We start from the raw sequence: 22189 nt of genomic DNA on the forward strand, positions 1-22189 counted from the left end.
TAGATGGCGTGCCTACTTCATGGGGGAATGAGGTCACCCTCTAAGTTGGGTTCTCTCTATTTCTTTTTTAAACATATACATTTATTGTTGACAATATTACAGATGTCTCCCTCTTTCTCCCCCTTTACTCCTTTCCACCCAGCCCCTACCCACCCACCCCTCCAGGTCTTCACTACCCTATTGTCCATGTCCATGAGCTATGCATATAAGTATATAAATTCTTTGGTTTATCTCTCCTTGCCCCCCCACCCCACCCCCACATCGAGGTATGTTAGTTCCATGCCTCCATGCTTTGGGTCTTATTTTGTTGGTCAATTCATTTTGTTCATTAGATTCCACAAATAAGTGAGATCATCTAATACTTATCTTTCTCAGATAGGCTTATTTCACTTAGCATAATAGTCTCCAGGTCCACCCATGCTGTTGGGTTCTCTTAATGTAAGGAAGTGAAAATAGCTATTTCTCTGATAATGATGCCTTTCTTGTTAAATTTTAATGCATTAATTTTATAAGTAGTTCTTAAATACTAAGCGTACTCATGGATAAAGTACTAAATTAGATTAAAATAAAATAACCAAGTTTTAGTTGGGAGAGCTATTAGCAATAAAAATGGTGAAGAACAACAAAAGATTCCCAGCAATGTGAATATTTTTTGTCTATATTATAAAGGCATTTTGAGGATAGGCTGATTCTGTATCCTGGTTGCAAAATTAGGTGTATGGGAAGATATTGAGATAAAAATCACATGCAAAATAGTCAAAGGCAAACTGGTGTCCTAATTACTAAACCAGAGATGCTGGATGTTACCCAATAGGCAGTGAGGAGCATGCCAAGATTCAGGAGCAAGAGCATGATTTGGTCAATATTATGCTCTTAAATATTCCTTCAGCCAAATGAACCAAGGTTACTTAAGAAGATTTCATATGGCAGTTTTATTTTTAATATTTTTAGGAAACTCCATACTGTTTTCCATAGCGGCTGCACCAATCCTCATTCCCACCAACAGTGCATAAGCATTCTTTCCTCTACATCCTTACCAATACTTGTTGTTTTTGATTTATTGATAATAGCCATTCTGACAGGTCTGAAGTGATATTTTATTGTGGTTTTAATTTGCATTTCTCTGATGATTAATGATGTTGAGGAGCAATTCCACTTCTGGGTATATATTCTAAGAAACCCAAACCACTAATTTGAAAGAATGTATGCATTCCTACACTCATTGCAGTTATTTATAACAGCTAAGATATGGAAGCAGTTTCTAATGCCCATCAGTAGATGAGTGGATAAAAAAGTGGAGGTACATGTATACAATGGTATACTACTTGGCCATAAAAAAAGAATAAATCTTACCATTTGCAACAATGCGGATGGACTTAGAGGGTATTTTGCTAACTGAAATACACCAGTCAGAGAAAGACAAATACCACGTTTTCACTTATATGTGGAATCTAAACACCAAAACAAACAAACAAGCAAAATAGAAACAGACTGATAGATACAGAGAACAAACTAACAGTTGCCAGAGGAGAGAGGAATTGGGAAGTTGGGTGGAAAAGGTGAAGGTATTAATATGTACAAATTGGTAGTTACAAAATAATCATGGGGATGTAAAGTATAGCATAGAAAATATAGTCAATAGTCCTATCTAATAGAAGAGAAACATGGTAATTAGTCATACGTCCACTACCCTTCCCATTGGCTAATCAGGGTGATATGCAAATTAACTGCCAGCCAAGATGGCGGCTGGCAGCCAGGCAGCTTGAAGCGAACATGAGGCTTGCTTGTTTCAGCGACAGAGGACTCCAACGTTCCCTGCCTGCCACTGCCAGCCTCTGAGCTTGCAGTTTGAAACATTGGTACAAATATAGAAGCTAAACAAAACCCCAGAAACCTACTTTCAGCCAGCCGGGATCTCAGAGCTGGAGTTGAAACAGTGTTTCAATTATAGAACCCAAACAAATCGAATACTTGCTTTCAGCAGCAGAGGCCTCAGAGCTGGAGCCAAGCCTCAGAGCTAAAGCTGGCCCAGAATAAAATAAAATAAAAAAAAAAAGGAGCAGTTGGGAGCTTCGGTCACCTGCCAGCCTGAAAACAGCCCTCAGCCCCTCACCCAGACTGGCCAGGCACCCCAGTGGGGACCCCTACCCTGAAGGGTGTGTGACCAGCTGCAAATAGCCATCAGCCACTCATCCAGGCTGGCCAGGCACCCCAGTGGGGACCCCCACCCTATCCAGGACACCCTTCAGGGCAAACCAGCCGGCCCCCACCTGTGCACCAGGCCTCTATCCAATATAGTAAAAGGGTAATATGCCTCCCAGCACCGGGATCACCGGAGCCACGAGGCCTCCTGGCACTGGGATCAGCATGACAGAAGGCAGCACCCAAACCCCCTGATCGCCCTGCGGCAATGTGTGTGACAAGGGAGGGGCCACAACCTCCCTATCCGCCCTGCTCTGTTCATGACAGGGGAAGGCGCCCCAACCCCCTGATCAGCCCTGCTCTGTGCCCAATAGGGGGGAGCTCCCCAACCCCCTGATCGCCCTGTGGCTCTGTGAGTGACAGGGGGGAGCTCCTCAACCTCCTGGTTGGCTCTGCTCTTTGCGTGACAGGGGGGAGCTCCCCAACCCCCTGATCAACCCTGCTCTGTGCATGACAGGGGGTGGCGCCGCAACCTCCCCATCGACCCTGCCTTGAGTGTGACAGGGGGCGGTGCCCCAACCCCCCAATCAGCCCTACCCTGAGCGTGACTGGTGGTGGCATTGCAACCTCCCGATCTGCCCTGCTCTGTGCATGACAGGGGGTGGCACGCCAACTCCCCAATCAGCCCTGCTCTGAGCCCAATCAGGGGCTGCATCTAGGGATTGGGCCTGCCCTCTGTCACCCTGGAGCAGGCCTAAGCCAGCAGGTCGTTATCTCCCGAGCGGTCCCAGACTGCAAGAGGGCACAGGCCGAGTTGAGGGAGCCCCCCTACCCCCCAAGTGCACATATTTTTGTGCACTGGGCCTCTAGTATTATAATAACTATGAATGATGCCAGAAGGGTACTGGAAATATCAGGAGGAATATTTTGAAAAGTATATGATTTTCTAACCATTATGTCGTGTACCTGAAACTACTATAAAATAATATTAAATGTAAACTGTAACTAAAAATGTTTTAAAAAGTAAAAAGTTTCATAATACTCCAACCAAAAATAACTAAAATAGTGTCAAAGCAGAATGATGTAGAAGGTAGAAACATTAGAGGTTGATACTATAGGGGAGGCAAAATTTTATCTTTCCCTCTTACACGTTTTTGTCTGGGCCTAAAAATTAAACAGATAAGACAGATTAACAGGAGAAAAGGTTACAGATTTATTTAATATATGTTTTATGTAACATGGGATCCCTCATAAATAAATAAAGACTCAAAGAAGTGGCAAAACCTAATGCTTTCATACTAGGTTGAACAAAGAGAGGCAATTGTGGAAAAATAACTAAGTGTGTGGGGAGGCTAATGGCAGATGAGAGTTATTTTAACAAGGTCTGTATGCACACAGTTCTATTGACTTTGATTCCTGTTGAAGAATGTTTCTTTTTTCTTGATCCGAAGAGCACATCTTTTACATGCGAGTTTTTAGTTCCTGTTTTCAGGAAGAAAGGGGGAGATTAGAATGCCTTCCTTGCACCTGCTATTTCTCAAGTGCCTTTATCTCAAATACTCCTTATGCTAGGGTGGCATATTTTGGGTTGGCATATTTTGCTCCCATACAAAGTTGATATAAAGGTTCTGGGCTCTGATGAGTCAGAGCTAAAGCTCTTAGATAAGTAGAATCATATTAAAACTATTGACAAAGAGAGAAAATGTAGGATGAAGAAGTAAATGCTGAAGGGAATATTGATAAATCTAAATCTTAATATATTTGAGGTTTGGGAAACTTAGGTATAAAGCCAAAGGGGGGAGTTAGAACTGGGGATACATTACTCAAAGCCATATGGAAAGTCACTCAAATAAGAAGATGAAATTTCTGAAGGATAAAATATAGAGAGGAAAACAGACACATCAAGAACAGGTCCGTAAGAAATGTCTATATTTAGAGGGTTTTGGAAGGAATTCCAGCTAAAGGGTCATCATAGATGGCAAATTCAAATCAATAGCATTTCATCTCAAAAGAGAAGAGAATGTGGAGATCTGTTTAACAGTATCAAATGCCGTGAAATGTTTTTTAAAAGGTGATTGAAAAGAGGACAACATAGGGAATATAGTCAATAATGTTGTATACTAGACTTATTGGAGGATCACTTCATAAGTAAATAAATGTCTAACTACTATGTTGTCCACCTGAAATTGACATAATATTGCATGTCAAGGGTAATTGAAAAATTAAATTTTAAAAAAGCCATCGTTATTGATCACAGAGACCAATGTGATTCAAATGATGAGGGTCAAATCTGGATTTCAAAAATTAAAAAAGTGCATGAGAAAGTGAGAGCAGTGAGTAAAATCTGTTATTTGTGAAAGTTACTTATAAAGAAAAATGAGAAAGAAACAGCACCTGAGAGATAGCTGGGTCTCTGGACATTTTATTTTATTTTATTTTATTTTTTGAGTAAGGAAAGGGCTAATTTGCAGTACACAGTGTTGACATAACATGACCTTTCATTGTTTCTCCTTTCCCAGAACACTTCCAAATTAATCAAAAGCTCAATTAGGCAAAACAGAGCCTCTTGCCCCCTCCCCCTTGCTTCTTAATTCCTTTATCAGGAATGAGTAGATTGCCTCAAGTGTCCCTTTCATATTTCAGTCAGTAAGCACTTCCTGCTCTTTTATTAGAAATTAATTTGGCTCAAAATAGAGATAGTGTTTATTAACCTTCTTTAGTGGACATTAAAATCCTGTCAAAGTGGCAGATCCTGAGGTCAGATTTTCAAGGTGTTTTTCTTAAACTCATAGCAAATTCCCACATCTTTTTTAAAACAAATAATGGCTTAAAATCATAAATTAAAAGATTTAAAAGAGTTTAATCTACTGGAAGAAGAGCTGTAAGGAACATAACATTGACAATTGAGTGAATTCTGACTGAAAAAGGGGAAAAATAACTGGTTTGAGAGGCATGGGAAACAAGAAAAAAAGAAACATAATTTAAAGGCAAAGGTTTTAGTAGCTTGTGATGATATTCAGTAATTCAATAAATATTCAGTAAGTGTATGCCAATGGCCAGGACTGTTTTAAGTGACTTGGGGGATGTTCATTCATTTAAGCATAAATTGAAAAGTATCTATCAAGTACCTAATATATTTCACATAATATGTTGGGTACTACAACAATAAATAAAGCCCCAAAGTCCCTGTTTTGAAGGACTTCAAGAACTAGTTGAGGAGTTATTTATTCAATATAATAATTCCATTAAAGATGATAAGCAAATGTTAATGCTGTACTGTTAGCACAAAGGAGAAAATGACAAAGAAGAACAATACTAAGAGTGAATAAACGTAGCAATTTACTTAGAAAATTATTTTGTCTAAACTAGCAATAACGCTCGACCCCTAAAAGTGTACATTCATGACTTGGATTTAAAACCCTGGCTGATACTAATTCCTACTGTAGGAAAAAGAAAGTTATGGAGAAGAGGCATGCGGGGAGAATCAGAGGAAGAGTTCTATAACAGAAATTGATGAGTAAACAACAACAACAACAAAAGTGTGAGCTAAGGGTAACATCAAAGAATAAAAGTAGCCAAAACCGGTTTGGCTCAGTGGATAGAGCGTCGGCCTGCAGACTGAAGGGTCCCAGGTTCGATACCGGTCAAGGGCATGTACCTGGGTTGCGGGCACATCCCCGGTGGGAGATGTGCAGGAGGCAGCTGATCGATGTTTCTCTCTCATCGATGTTTCTAACTGTCTATCTCTCTCCCTTCCTCTCTGTAAAAAAATCAATAAAATATATTTAAAAAAAAAGAATAAAAGTAGAATAAATAACTTTCAAAATAGAGCTAAAAAAATACTGATTCATCAAATGTAATGTGAGAAAGAAGAAAATAAATAAAAATATAATATACATAAAGCAAGGGAAGAGAGCAAAAGTAGCTCTCAATATTATAATTAAAATAGATGCAAAGGTTAAATCTATGCATCAAAATAGATTCCCAAGCTAGATATTAACAAATATTAAAATCCTACAATATGTTGTCAACTGAACACTTTTTAAAAATACCATACAAAGAAACTTGGGGGATATAAGAAAAATGCACATTAGAGAAATATGTTTTTAAAAAACTCAAGGTAATAATTTCTATATTAGAAAAAATAAATTATAGGAAAAAATCTTAAGAGAAACACGGGTTACATGCTCGTAAAGAAATAATACATAAATAAGGTATAATGATTATCAAAATGTCTTCTGTATTCTTCCAAATATATAAAGCAGCCAGAATTATGATTTAAAAATAGATGTCAATAACTTGAACTATGATTTAAAAATAGATAAGTCAATAACTTCAAAGTACAGTACAAATATTTTAACAAAATTCATTTATTTGCAGATAGAGAGGAAACTCATAGTTTCATTTGTTTTTAGCAAATAAGAGCATTTACAAAGATTATGTAGTAATCCATAAAAGATGCTTCAATAAATTCCTAAGAATCAACACATGATAGAATGTGATCTCTGACTAAAATGCAATGTAATCAATAACAATATAAAATTACTATAAATGTTTAGATATTAACATGAATTATTATACATTACTATATAGTAATGTGCCTGGAAACTATTAGCACCTAGTACAAATAACTGTTTAAAGAAGTAAAAAAAAAAGGAAAAGAAAAAAGACTTGGTACTAAATAACAAAGCACTAAGAATCAAAAATTTTGAGATACAACCTAAGCAGTTTTTTGCCCTAAAAAACACTAAGCTAAGCATTCCATTCAAGGAGACCAAAAAGGAAAAAGAGAACATTCAAAGAATCACAGAAAAACACAAAACTGGTACTTTGAAAAATCTGAGAAGCTAGGCACACCTTGGGAGAAACTCTTTAAGGAGAAAAAAAAATAGGTTGCATATAAAAAAATAGAAAATGAAAAAATGTTAGAAATGTAGTAAATAAGTTAGGTTAAAAACAATAAAAGAAAAATTTGGGCAACTTTCTCCTCCAGTTATATCCACTGATCTACAATGAAGAAAAATCATCAGGCAAAATCTTATTTAATTAAGAGCATGAGAAGAAATCTATTGAAATAGATAAATTCATCATAAAGTAATAAAATATTCAAAGAGCTGAGACAATAATGGGGGAAAAAGAAATATTTGGAAGACTTTTTCAATGATTTGCGTAAGAATTAAGCATAAAGTTCAGGCTCCCTTCCCTGGCTCAGTTGGTTAGAGGATCATCCCTATACACCAGCGGTTCTCAACCTGTGGGTCGCGACCCCTTTGGGGGTCGAGCGACCCTTTCACAGGGGTCGCCTAAGACCATCGGAAAACACATATATAATTACATATTGCTTTTGTGATTAATCACTATGCCTTAATTATGTTCAATTTGTAACAATGAAAATACATCCTGCATATCAGATATTTACATTACGATTCATAACAGTAGCAAAATTACAGTTATGAAGTAGCAACGAAAATAATTTTATGGTTGGGGGTCACCACAACATGAGGAACTGTAGTAAAGGGTCGCAGCATTAGGAAGGTTGAGAACCACTGCTATACACCAAGTTAGTGGGTTCAATTCTTCTTGAGGGCACATAGAAGAGTTGACCAATGAATGCATAAATATGTGGAATGACAAATTGATGTTTCTCTCTCTCTCTCTCTCTCTCTCTCTCTCTCTCTCTCTCTCTCATCATTTAAAATTTAAAAAAACAGAGATGAGTCTGCCAAGATTTCTCTCAATCATGGGGTTTGAATGTTGCTTCATTTACGTGAATTAGAAGAGAGCAGGTGATTCATGGAAAATGAGTGCAGAAGCTGACATCTGCTTAAAAATGCCATGTTTCTTGTGAACATACATATTTAATTAGAAATTTATTTTAGAGTATGGGTGTCTTGGAATAGAGGTTCAATTAAGAATAGTTGTGCAACTATAGAGATAAAGTTAGAAATATTGCTTGGAGACATGAAGATAAATGAAATTTCTGAAGATAGTGTGTAAAATAAAAACCAAAAAAAGAGCATCACTGAGTTTAAGCAAAACTGGGGAACAGAAAGAAAGAGTAAAACAGAGAAAGACAGTAAAATGCTCTTTATGATATGACTAATCAAGTTTCCTCATGGAATGCAGAGTCATAGAGCATTTGCACTGAACATAAAAAAACAATAGGAAACTTTTCTTTCAATATTTAAGTATAAGTAAAAATTTATTAACTTCAATTCAAAAGGTGTTTAGCATAATGACTTATTCTGCTGCCACTAAAAATAAAAATGAAATAATCACACTAAAACTGAAGCTTAGATTAAACTAGAAAGCTAACTCTCATCACCGAGAATTCCACTGAAGCCAATAGAAGGAAAGTGGCTCCATTTGTTTGTCCCAGTTTCAGACATTCCCTTTATCAAATCTAAAGGCCTGATCCACAGTGTGCTTTATCCTCAAATTTCAGCAAAGTTTTACCTGACCACTTTTATAAAAGTTAGAGGTTCAATGTACCATTTCTTCCTCTGGTCTAGAACATTCTTCATTCCACCTCGCAAAAGAATTCTGGAATAAATACAGTGAATGCTTGCTTTTCGTTGTACAGAAATTGTCTTAGTTTCATTTATTTTTCTTTCCTTCTAATATATATATATATTTTTTTACTCTCAAGTGCAGCCAGAAAATACACAGACCAATTACCATGACAACTTGAAGCCTCAAAATTCATATCACCTAATAAAATATCAATAAAAATATTAACTCATATGCTACAGAGGGAATTCTGCAATGAAGTCATGCTTTTCACAAAGTGCTTTATTTAATTTTAAAAAACACTATGTAATTTTCATGTGCAATTGTTACTGGTAAGATGTAAAATTGAGTGACGTGACTAGAGAAAGTTATTAAATATTAAAGTGATCAGTAACCTTCCTCCTCTGGAGTAGATTGTTATTAGTTTACTCAAGTTCAGCATCCACAGCATGATATTTTTAAATTGGATGAATGAAATAAAACGGAAGGTTATCTTTTCAAAAGACAAATGTTCATTAACATCACAGTTTTATTTATAAATGCGTCTTGTTTGGCTGCTTCATAAATAGCTAATCTACGAGGGAAGGAAACAGCTATATTATGATTTAGACTATACAGTGCAAGTCACTGTGCAGGAATAGAGGTAAGAAAAAAACCCTAAAGATTTATTTTCAGCCTTTTATTTATGTCAGCCTAGACGAGCAAGTTTTCCTCCAGACGATAAAAAGAAATAGAGGATATTTTTAATCATGAAAGAATATTGCATAATAATTTTTAGAGTCATAATAAAACTTTGTTGTTTACTAAAAGACAAATATGACATAGGATATACATAAATTATCACTATATTCATAAAGGATCTAATTATGTATTTCATATCTAAAGAGGAATGTAGGTAACAAAAAAAGGAAAACATCACCCGTGTGAGAAAGTTAAAGAACATTTAATTATTCAGGTTGGAAAAGCAAATATAAGAAAACAATTTGGTGTAGAAAGGACTTTTTCAACAAAGAACAGCCTAAATTCCAAAAATTATAGAAAGATACTTTTAAGGGTTAATTTGAAGATAAAGTTCTGACAAAAATTTTAAAAACCTTTCAAAATATGCTCTGATGGGGCTTTGGATAAAAACCCCATCTTGGATAAAGAGAGATGGAAGGTTTTTGCTTTTTAATTTTTCAGATTCATTTCAAAACTACATGTGATTCAACTGACTGGTTACTCTGGAATTTATGCTAATATTAGTTAAGGCGAATGATAGATTTGAGCAATGGTTATTTCCTAACCATCTGTACTGTTATTCAAGCTCTTTCATAATTTATACAGCGTAAATATTATTCAAAATACTATTGTGCCTTTTGCTTGAATAGTCAGAGATACAGACAGTTCTTGTTTTCTGAGTATGTATTACTTAAGCCTCTGCAGTTACAATGTTGATTAGAAAGTAAGTTTTTCCAAACCAAAAATATTCATTAATGCACTAGTTACTTATAAAATCAGTTATCACTTAAACATTAACTATTTCATTCTACTTAACACCATGGCCATTGTCTCCCAATCTGTCCCCTTCTTGGTAGGTTGAATTTTTGCCCATTATGAAATAGTCTAACCATATAACAATATACTAAAAACACAATATAGTTACAAGTCTTATAAAAAGTTGATGTCACCATAGTTTTATATCTCTCACACATGGTCCCTGGTTTAATCATAAGTACAACTTAATGAGATAGGTCTTATTTCAGCAAATTAAGGTATAGAAAGGTTAAGTGCCTTTCCCAAAGTCACACAATTAAGAAGTGGACTGAGCAAACTCCTATGAATTAATAGCTCACAAAATTAGAACAAGCATCAGTCATTTTGAAATCTATCTGATGATTTCCAAATATTTATAAATTGTGACTCTGGTATTCTTAAGTAAGCTCTGCAAGTTAAATATACCCAGTTGAATACACAAATTTCATTTGTGTGGTTTTTTTTTCATATGAAAAGATCTCCAGTTCTCTCCTCTGCTTATTCCCGCCTGGCTGGATGTCTTTCCACACATTGGCCTAAACCAAGACATGCAGTGTGGGTCATCCCCTCATGGTGCCAGTGCCAGTCTTTCTGTGACTGGCAGCCTAAGATTACTCGTACATTAGAGGCAGCTACAAAACACTCTTGACTGAGACCCCATTTGCAGTTGGCTAAGTACTACAACTAAGTTCTATGTGGCCCATTCCGTGTTTACCCAGGTGATTTGCTTAACTGAATGCAAAGTATTTTGCCTTTGCCCCAGTTAAATATCATCTCGCAAGATTCAGTCCATAATTATAACTTGATGATCCATATCTTTCCTAGTTAATTATCTGGAGAATTGGACAGCATACCTTTATGTGCTCCTGAAAGAGCAGGCCTGAGAAATGTCTGCAACATGCACTGGAGCAGTGGTTCTCAACCTTGGATGCACATTAGAATCACTGAAGGAGTTTAAAAAGATTCCCAGGTGATTCTAATGTGCAGCCAAGGTTGAGAACCACTGCACTAGAGGTTTTCCTCTTGATTGATTACTCCTGGAAAAAATTAGCAACTGCTCTTTAAATCAGTTACAGATCACTTAAACATATTATATTTAATGGTATTTTGCAATCCTTGTTTGTAAGGGTAACATTAGAATTCCTCAAATATCTTGCTAACTATATGGTTTACCTTAATATTCCAGCATAATTGGTAATAAGAGTATGTCCTTTTTTTTTTTCTGTGATCCTTCCATTTATTCTTTGCTGCTCAGAGCTGTCACCATTTTCTTTCTTCCTTAATTAATTCCCCAAATAACCCCAGTTTCCCCAACTCTCATATTTGCATCCTACTTCACAGGACCTTTCCAGGGAATGCTCTTCCAAAATTTGGGTAGTGCCTTTCCCAGAGATGGCCCCAGTGTCCAATCTCAATAATTCCTTAAACTATGTGATCCGTTGCTACTCTCTGTGTAAGGAAACTAATTCAGGAAAATGCATCATAAGTCTATATTCTTCATTAAGAAACTATGTAGATCCACTAATTTTTCAGAGAGTCATTTTCTCTTTTGTAAGATAAGTGAGCTACATTTTAGATGACAGCAAAAGTTGCCTTAACTTTAGGATTCAAGAAATTCTTTAAATATACAAGACCACAAATCTGACATGCAAAATTAAAAACAGAGCATCTAGAAACCATGGTGTGTTCACAAAAAGGGTCAGGAGGAAAACAAAATCAAGCAAGTAAACAAAAATAATGTGATGAATTGCCTGTAATGAAGGTCAAGATGAAAGTAAAGAACTAGAAAACAAGAAAATTAAAATAAGATAAAAAAGAGAATTGTATTCTCTTCTGCATTTTAATGAATGTATTGCAGTAAAAGACATTTTATAATATTTCACCTTGAAGATAAATTTATAATTTAATTCTCTGGCATTTATGTAGTCATGTTTAAATTTCTGCTATTTGATAATAATACTCTTCAAATCTTCTGGAAATAAGAATTTGAAGCGGGTCTTTTGCTAATATTATTCAGGACTTTCTTCCCAAGGATTAGTGAAGTTGAGGTCCTTATAAATAATTAGCTATCCTGAAATATCAGGCATCAAAATACCCTGAGGCCAGTCAAAAGATTATTATAGTGCCTTTCTATTCTCTACTCAAAACATTACACAACTTTTAGATATTGCCAAACTGATGTTGGCTTGTCGAGTCTGTCTGTTATAGTTTAGGTCCATGAAATAAATTATTTCATAAATGTGAGCAGATCTGAACCTTCAGCCTTCTGGTAGCCAGACAATGTTTTCCCATAAGCTGGAGTTTATTCCAAAGAGGCACTCGGACAAGCCCTCTGATATCCTCTCCTAGGGCAGAAGTCCATCCAATCCTCATTAAATGATCAGGTCATCTTTTGATTTTAGTTGAGATGTCTCATAAGAACTTTAAAACACTGGATGTTCAATGTGTGGTCATTTTGTGAAGTTTTGAGAAATGTGAATAAATTTTTCAGTGTAATTGTCATTTGAAAAAAAGCAGTTAAGTCACAAATTATATGTCCACCATTGTCTGAGAGAAAGAGGGAAAAAGATTACATCTGCAGTCTATAATAAAGTGTTTTAGGTCTTCAAAGAGAAATGTATCCAAAGTACTAGCAGAATAATGAGGATAGGTTAGTTACACCAGAGAGTTTTAGAGAAAGGGCAATTACTAGAAAGATAATTTAGCAGGCCTATAATGTAAAGGAAACCACAGATAACAACCTGGTTATGGTAAATTTATTCAAATTAAGTGTGTAAATTATGAATAAAATGTTTTCATTAAATACATTTTGACATAGCAGTTGTTCCTTGTCAGGTCAATACAATTTACTTGAGTGATATTTCTCCTGGCAATAATCAGCAGGCATGTGCCAAGTCTGAGCATTTTCTTCCTTTTGTTTTTAAAATTCCAGCTGCTAGTTAAGAACATAAGAATTTACAAGCTGGGTCAAAACCAGAAATCTTAGTCTCTCTCTCTCTCTCTCTCTCTCTCTCTCTCTCTCTCTCAATTGAATAAATCAGGTCAAATATGATTCTAGTTCACTTTTAAAACTAAATGTGAATCTACAATATTAAAAAATCTGAAAACTAATTTTAAACTTAATTTTGCAGGGCACATTTTTCCCTTTGAGTGTTTATTTTATATTACAACTCAGGATATAAAGTACTTAGCAATAACCTTTTTTTCACTTTTGTAGGCTTTTAAGCTATTTTTAAAATGACTACAGATCATTTGATTTTTTAAAAGGAGAATACAATACATTTGAATGATGTCTTAAAAAATCAACATGTTTGTACTGGAAAATTTAAACACTAGAAACTGAAAAACAAACAAAAATAAACAAACAACTGAAACTCAACTCAAAATCCTCTTCACTGTTATCCACTTTCAAATTTGCTTCCTGACCTTTTTTTTATATTCCTTCTGTGGTATAAATATAAAAGACATTTCAAACATACAAAAGTATAGATAATTAAAGAATAATATTTTGTACAAAACATATTAACATGGCCATCTTGCTTCAGGTTTAAAGGTGTTATTTTTTCTAATCTGATGACTATAAAATTGTATTCCATTGTGTCTTTCACTCTTTTACTCCCTGAGGTTGACCTTTCTTTGTTCTGCATACTTAGTGACCATTACTGTTGCTTCAGTCTGTTTTCTGTTTAAACTTTCTCTGATTTTATATGAGATTATCTTTTCATTTTTATTTATATGTGTTATTTGTATGTCCTCAAAATTTTAACTTTATGATACCTTTCATTCTTTCATACTACAGAGGGTTGTAAATATATGAATATATATCATAAAATCTTTTTCTTAATCAATTATGCCTCCCATATTCCCCAAATACTAAAATATATATTTAACACAGGAATTTTATAGCACAGGTCGTGCTTACATTTTAAACACAAGTAGACTGCATTTTTGTGTAAGTATTTTTCTAAGAAGATAGATATTTTCCCCATTATCATTTATTAAGAATGTTTCCATATGATTTGACGTGTCATTTTTACCTTAAATTTCCATATATGCATCTGATTCTGGACTCTGTTCTGTACCTAATGGGTACAGAGGCTCCATAGCTGAAGCTATTGAAACACCATAGCTTTACTTATATAACCTGTCCTTTTTGAGGCAGGTCTGCTTCTTGACTTTTTCTTTTTTATTGACTTTATTGGGGTGACATTGGTTAATAAAATTATATAGGTCTTAGATGTACAATTCTATAATACACCATCTGTATATTGTATTATGTGTTCACCACCTCAAGCAAGTCTCCTTCTATCACCATTTATTCCTCCCTTTCTTGCTTCTTGACTTTTTATTTTTTATTGACTTTATTGGGGTGACATTGGTTAATAAAATTATATAGGTCTTAGATGTACAATTATATAATACATCATCTGTATATTGTATTATGTGTTCACCATCTCAAGCAAGTTCCTTCTATCACCATTTATTCCTCCCTTTCTTGCTTCTTGACTTTTATTTTTCAAAATTGCCATTGCTGTGCATGCACTTTTATACTTCAGATTAATTTCCAGTTGAAAAATTACATTAGGATTTTTTACTTTATTTTTGTTAAACCTTACTTGAGGATGTTTTTCCATTGATTTTTAGAGAGAGTAGAAGGGAGGGGGAGAAACAGAGAGAGAGAAAAATCAATGTAAGGGAGACATATCGATTGGTTACCTACTCCATGCACTCTGACCAGGGCTGGGGTTTGAGCCCGCAACCAAGGTATGTGTCCTTGACCAGAATCGAACCCAGTACCTTTCAGTCAGAGGGCTGGTGCTCTAACCACTGAGAGAACTGGCTAGGGCAGGATTTTTATTTAAATTGAATTAATATTGTAGCTTAATTATGGGAGAATAACATTTTTCATAATAATGAGTCCTTTTACCCAAGACCATAGCATGTTTGTATCTTTATTGCAATAATTTCTTTCAATAATGATTATTTAATGTTTATATTTTTAAATTTTCATACTGGCAATTGATCTTACTGTGTAGACTATACATTTTTTAATTGAGAAAATAATCTATATAGCTAAAATATTTGATAATTCCAAAGTTTGGTTTAACTTTTTTGTTGAAATAGGTAACCTATTTCAGCCCATATATTTTTATAGATACTGCCTTTTTCTTAAATAAGAGTACTGTTTAGCAACAAATATGTTTATGGGACACTACTCAATCAAAGTAGTTGCTTCTATTTAGGAATATTTTAAAATTCTTTGCTAATTTAGATGCTAGAAAATGTGTCATCTTAATTTCATTTCACTTCAATATGTTACCTAATTAAAAACAAGCAATATATCAATATAATCTTCCATTAAGCTAATGTATTCCATAGCACAATTCTTAAATTTGAAATATAAATGTATTATTTAAGACCTCATTGTTTCTCCCTTTCTATTGTAGGCATTAATCTCAATGTGTTCCTGTTTAGAAACTTCATTTTAATAAATCCTATTTGCTAAAAAACTTTAGAATCTAAAAATTTAGTGCTCCATTTATAAAATAATTTTGATTAAATATTTCCAACCTACTTTGAACAATGCAACCAAAATTTAGAGAACCCATTTACCAAAAGTTCAATAGCATTACAGAATATAATCAGAATATTCATAAATATATCTGGAACTCATCATTGTTATAAAATGATGAGTTCCAGAATATTTACAAATAGTTCTTCAAATAGTCAAACTTTTTAAAAAATTAACTAATGACAAGCAGTAAATAGAGAAAACATGTTGTGTCATGATGAGATATAATTTTAATTTAACATCAGCTTTGTTACACACAAAAATTATAGTTTAGTTACTCTGTTTTTACATTAAAAAGTTGTAAATTTTAACAGCCACAGCTTCTCTTCAATTGACAGAATGTAAGAGTTTATGAATATAAAATAAATCAAATGTATCACAACTAATTCCAAAAATATTGCAGCTCCATAGTTTCTTTTTTTAATTTACAAGGAACATAGTTTGTAACACAGTGATGAGTTCCAACAAACATTTTACTCAGCTCCATCACAAATAAATGACATTTATTTTCAGTGTTGAACTTCTTAAATTAATTTAAGAGAGACTTTACAATAGGATTTACAAGGGCATCGGGTATTTTATCTTCAACAAATGCAATTCCAAAAGCGTACTTGGATTAAAGATTTGAATTTAAAAATTAAACTCATTTAAAATTAATTTAGCCAACTTTCTCTCTGAAGCAGGGAATGGGACTAATCTTAATTACATGCAAATTTTCTGTTATGCACTTTTCCAAGAAAACTTTATATCAAAAAAGTCTAATTAGCATATTATGCTTTTATTATTATAGATATGTAAGTGCTCCCCCTGCAAATGCACATATCCAATTATCATCTTTGGGCAGTATTCTTTAAAGGACTGTAAATTCTGAAATAAATGTTGATGTATTTTCAGCTCATTTGTGTCTTTTGGCTTTTACGTGGGTAATGCTATCCATGGAGCCCCTTTTCATGAATGTTAAATGTTCAAGTTGCACATTCACCATCAACTTTCTTGTGAAATGTAAACTCGGTGCTTAATTTTTAAATAAATATGAACCTTCATTTCTTTTAGCCCATTGCTGCCTGAAGGGTTTTTTACAAAAATGTGAGTGTTGCCAATCACAAAATAAATACATGTTTGTTGATCTCAAAGCATTCGGATTACTTTATATGCGGTCCATGGCAGCACTACTCAGCCTTCACTTACAACTAACGTAATTTTCCACAGCACTGTCACTCACGGATACTTCACAGATGTCTCAGTTTTGTACACCAAGTGGCCAGCAGGGGGAACAAAGTTGAAAACTTCTGCCACTACTCAGATCAGGAGTTAGCTGCCCGGAAAAATGATGTTAGTTTCTTTGTTATTTAAAGGGTCTGGTAACGACATATGAACCATTGTTGATATTGGCTGTTTTATAGATTTAGCCTAACATTTAAACATTAAAATAGTCTCAGACTCTTTTATACCATGGGAGAATCTAGAAGTAAAATGGAAGATATAGCCTTCTTATAACCAAGTGGCTTCTGGACAAGAAAAAAAGGAAGAAAAGGAGAAATCCTGAAAGACTGAACATTTTCCCTTAAGACTGAGCTCCCAGAAAGAAATTGTCATTTCCAATTGGTCAGTTTGAGTTGCTGTCCCTGAAGTGCACCCTAATCCAGGGGTGGGCAAACTTTTTGACTCGAGGGCCACAATGGGTTCTTAAACTGGACCTGAGGGCCGGAACAAAAGCATGGATGGAGTGTTGGTGTGAACTAATATAAATTCAAAGTAAACATCATTACATAAAAGGGTACGGTCTTTTTTTTTTTTTTAGTTTTATTCATTTCAAACGCCCGGCCGCAGGCCGTAGTTTGCCCACGGCTGTGGCCTAATCAGGTGGAATGGAGGTGTCATATTTAGATGCATTTTCAAGGAGTTGAAAACAAATGCTCTTTTATTTTTCACATCTGAATATGGTAAATATCTATTTTAACCCTGCTACACCTGGATAATCATTACTCATCTCGACAGTCTTCCCTTTAACTTCATCTGATTCTACCCCTCAGGTTAGTTTAGGACCCTTTCCTGAGCTCTCATCAACCTCTCTGCTTATTTCTGTAGGACTCCACAATCTGTCAGTTTATCTGTTTTACTGTCAGCTACCACTATACTATGAGCGTCTTGATTGGAGCTAAGTCATTTTGTGGTTCTAGCACCTTAACGTACGTATGTACTTATATGGAGTGGCACTCAGTAATTATTTGTTAAATTAATGGATTGGTAAAATTGAATCCAGGGCCACATTTCAATAATATTATTTTTTCTTATTTGTAATATTTGAATGTCTTTATTGGTGAGATTTGGTTTGTTAAATAGACATTATTTTTTTAGAACAGTTTTAGTTTCCCAGCAAAACTGACCATAAAGTGCAGATTTCCCAATCACATCCCTGCCCCTCACTCAGGCACAGCCTTTCTCAATATCAATACCCCACACCAGAGTGGTACGTTTATTATGATCCATAAACATACATCAGAGTTCACTCTTGGTGGTGTAAATCCTCTAAGTTTTGGCAAATTTATAATAGCATATATCCATTTATAGTATCAGGCAAACTAGTTTCACTGCCCTAAATGTTCTTTGTCTTCTGCCTATTCTTTCTTTCCTCCCCCTACCCAAACCCCTGATAACCATTGATTTTTTTTTACTGTCCCCATAGCTTTGCCTTTTGCACAATGTCATGTAGTTGTAGTAGGATGTAGCCTTTGTAGATTGGCTTCTTTCACTTGGTAATATGCACGCCGGTTTACTCCATGTCTTTACATGGCTTGCTAGTTCATTTCTTTTCAGCACTGAATAATATTCCATTGTCTGACTGTACCACTGAAGAACATCTTGGTTGTTTGCAAGGTTGGGCAATTATGCATAAAGCTGTTATAAATTTGTGTGGACATGTTTTCAAATCATTTGAGTGGATATTAAGGAATGATTACTGGATGTAACGGTAAGCATATGTTTACTGTTGTAAGAAACCTCTAAACTGTTACTCCATCGTTTTTGTATTCACACCAGCAATGGAAGAGTTCTTTTGCTTCACATTCTTATCAGTCTTTGGTGGTGGTGCTGTTCTGGACTTTGTACATACCAATAGGTATGTAGTAGTATCAAGCTCCTTCTATAAGCCACATACTATTTTAAGTACTGGGAAACATTCCAGTGACCAAAACAGAATAAAGTTTAAATCTTAGGATGCTATGAAGACAGTAAACAAAATTAAAGCTTGATCAACATATACCATTTCAAGCAAAGATAAGTTTTATGGGAAAAATAAAGAGGAAAGGGTGACCGTAGACTGGTTGGAGGACAAGTATTTTATATGATTGTCAGAGAAGGCTACTCTAGTGACATGAGCTATATAAGCAAAGACTGTGGTATAAGTTATTTGGCTGTGGCTTAGACTGGAAACTTCAAAAATTTCTTTAACTTTATATTCTCATTTAAATACACATTTAATTACTTTCTAATTTTGGCAAATAATTAAAATTTTTTTGAAAAGGTTCGTTTGCATTCTTGAGAAGACAAAGGAAAAAATTCTCATTTTTTGGCAATGGTCCACTAGGAATATAAATAAGAGGTAATATTTCAGTAAATTAGAATCCTCATTTCAGCACAAATTGGTGAAGGAATTTTCTTTCAGATTATTTTGCTCTGATTTACATACCTTTTTTAAAAAAAATAATTCATCTTATTGTGTTAAAAATGCGTAGCATGAGATCTACATTCTTAACAATTTTTTGTGTACAGTATGGTATGTTGACTGTAAGTATGAGGTTGTAACAGCAGGTCGCTAAAGCTTATTCATCTTGTTTAACTAAAACTTTATGTTTGTTGACTCATTTATTTCTCCCCAGCCCCTGACAACCACCATTCCACTCTCTGATTATATGAATTTGACTACTTTAGACCTCATATAAGTGAAATCGCACGATATTCATCTTTCTATGACTGACTTATTTGAATTAGTATTATATCCTCAAAGTTCATACCTATTATTGCAAAATTAAAAGTAGAACCACCATTTGATCCAGTAATCCCACTTCTGGACATTTATCCAAAATAATTGAAATCAGGATCACCAAAAAGGAGTAAACCAACATACATATTACCAAGTGAAAGAAGCCAATCTACAAAGGCTACTTCCTACTACGACTACATGTGCAAAAGGCATATTAGCCCTCTATGTTTATTGCAGCACCACTCGAAATAGCCAAGGTACAGAAACAACCTATGAGCCCATTGACAGGTTAATGGATAAAGAAAATGTATATGCATACAAAAGAATTCTATTCAGCCTTTAAAAGAAGGTAATTCTGTAATATGCAAAAAAAAAAAAAAAACCCACACAAAACAATCCATTGTAACATGCACATATCTTTATTTTCTGATGATGGTAGTTCTTTAAAGGTTAGTTGCATGTGAAATTGGAAACCAAATCAATGAACTCTCTATATTCTTGTAAATTAAAATCCACTTCTCTAGCTTGCACTTTGAATGGATCTTTTACCTATGCATGATTCTTTTTATTGATTTCAGAGAGGAAGGGAGAGGGAGAGAGAGAGAGAAACGTCAATGATGAGAGTGAATCATTGATCGGCTGCCTCCTGCATGCCCCCCCGCTGGTGATCGAGCCTGCAACCTAGGCATGTGCTCTGACTGGGAATCGAACTGTGATTTCCTGGCTCATAGATTGATGCTCAACCACTGAGCCACACTGGCCTGGCCCTATGCATGATTTTTAACATCATGCTTTGGTTATTTAGAAAATGGTAGCTTAATGAGTTATTCATATTTTCCAAACATTGACACACATATCGAAAGGTCACATTTGTTAATGTCACCTTGAAACTCATCAAAAAATCCTTAAGTATTGGGATAATAACTTTTTCAAAATTCTACTTATGACTTGAAAGCGCAAATCTATCATTGACAACAAATCAATCGTTGACCTAGGTGTGATAGATGCACTCACTTCCTTTATTTTTAAGAAAATGGTCTGCCATAGACCTAATCACAATATCCACAGTTTGCCAGACATGGTGTGTTTTATTGTTTTGTTTTGTTTTTCAAGTGAAAACGGTGTTTCAAGAAAAACCAGCTGGTTTACCCTGCAAATCAATCATGCCGGCGCTTTTCCTTAAGAATTATTATAGTATAGTATGCAGCTGACTCGCTTGATACGCATTTCCCATTTTGACACACAGAATTGTAAAAGTTATTTATATAAGGGCCAAAATTTGATACAATTATCTATCAAGGATCAAGAACATTCTTAAATAAAAGTGCATTGTTCTTGCTGTGATATATGGAGCTAAAAAGCACAATAACCGCCAGCAGTTTGGGGCCACTGCCTTTAATTATGCTAACGCACCAGAACTTTTACCCACCATTGTTTTTTCACCATCCGGGCAAATGTCAACACAGTGAAAAACGTAAATTATGTCTTAGGATTATAAAGCACTTCAGACCCTGTGAATTCCATGAAAGGATCCTGCTGGAATAATGTTTCTAAAGCACAATTCTTGTCACGTCACTTCCCTGCTCAAAAGACTCAATTGTTTATCATTGCCCACAGGGAATTTTTAAAGACTGAACTTTTCCACCTAGGATTTAAACTTTACACTATCTGACATTAATTTATCTCTTCGTTCCATATGCTCCTTTATGCAAACTGGCTCTAGCCAGTGGTTCTCAACCTTCCTAATGCCGCGACCCTTTCATACAGTTCCTCATGTTGTAGTGACCCCCAACCATAAATTTTTTTTCGTTGCTACTTCATCACTGTAATTTTGCTACTGTAAACAATATGTAATTATATATGTGTTTTCCAATGGTCTTAGGCGACCCCTGTGAAAGGGTCGTTCGACCCCCAAAGGGATCGCGATCCACAGGTTGAGAACCGCTGCTCTAGACCAATGAAGTTATTGCTAGATCTGTTATAAGTCCTGGGAGTTCGCAGTTTCTTTCAGTGGATGATGCTATTTCCTTTGTCCTCTCACATTCTTGATATACGGGTCCTGCCTTTTCTCAAGATGCAACTCAAGTGGATATGATAGATCCCCCTTCTGAAGGCACACACCACTTGGTACCTCTCCCATGTCACTTGCTTTCTACCTGGCAACACCACCTCGCACTCCCTGATGCCCAGCCGGATGCCTTACCTGCAGTCAGTGCACAATAAATACTTGTTGAAGAAACAACTGTTGGTTGCGTCGAGCTATTCGTTTACAAGTTTCCCTGCAGCTGCCAAATGAGATTTCTGGCTGAGGTTAGGGTTAATGTTCCCTGAATAAGGTTCTTTTTGCTGTGAAGGTTATTGCAGTACAAGGCAATTCAACTCACAACATTGATCTCCTTAGCCAGTCTGTTCTCCTTAACATTCTCAGACTTGTATAAACGTCTGCCAACCGAAAGTGTAAGGATGCT

The 22189-nt window shown here is 35.2% G+C and overlaps 1 protein-coding gene across 2 annotated transcripts in view; it reads left to right on the forward strand.

The window, feature by feature from the left end:
- GLRA3 (glycine receptor alpha 3) overlaps window positions 1-22189 on the forward strand; it is a 134150-nt gene that overhangs the window by 68715 nt on the left and 43246 nt on the right. The gene's annotated exons all lie outside the window — the stretch shown is intronic.

This window comes from Myotis daubentonii, chromosome 5 (assembly GCF_963259705.1).
Source record: "Myotis daubentonii chromosome 5, mMyoDau2.1, whole genome shotgun sequence".
NCBI lineage: Eukaryota > Metazoa > Chordata > Mammalia > Chiroptera > Vespertilionidae > Myotis > Myotis daubentonii.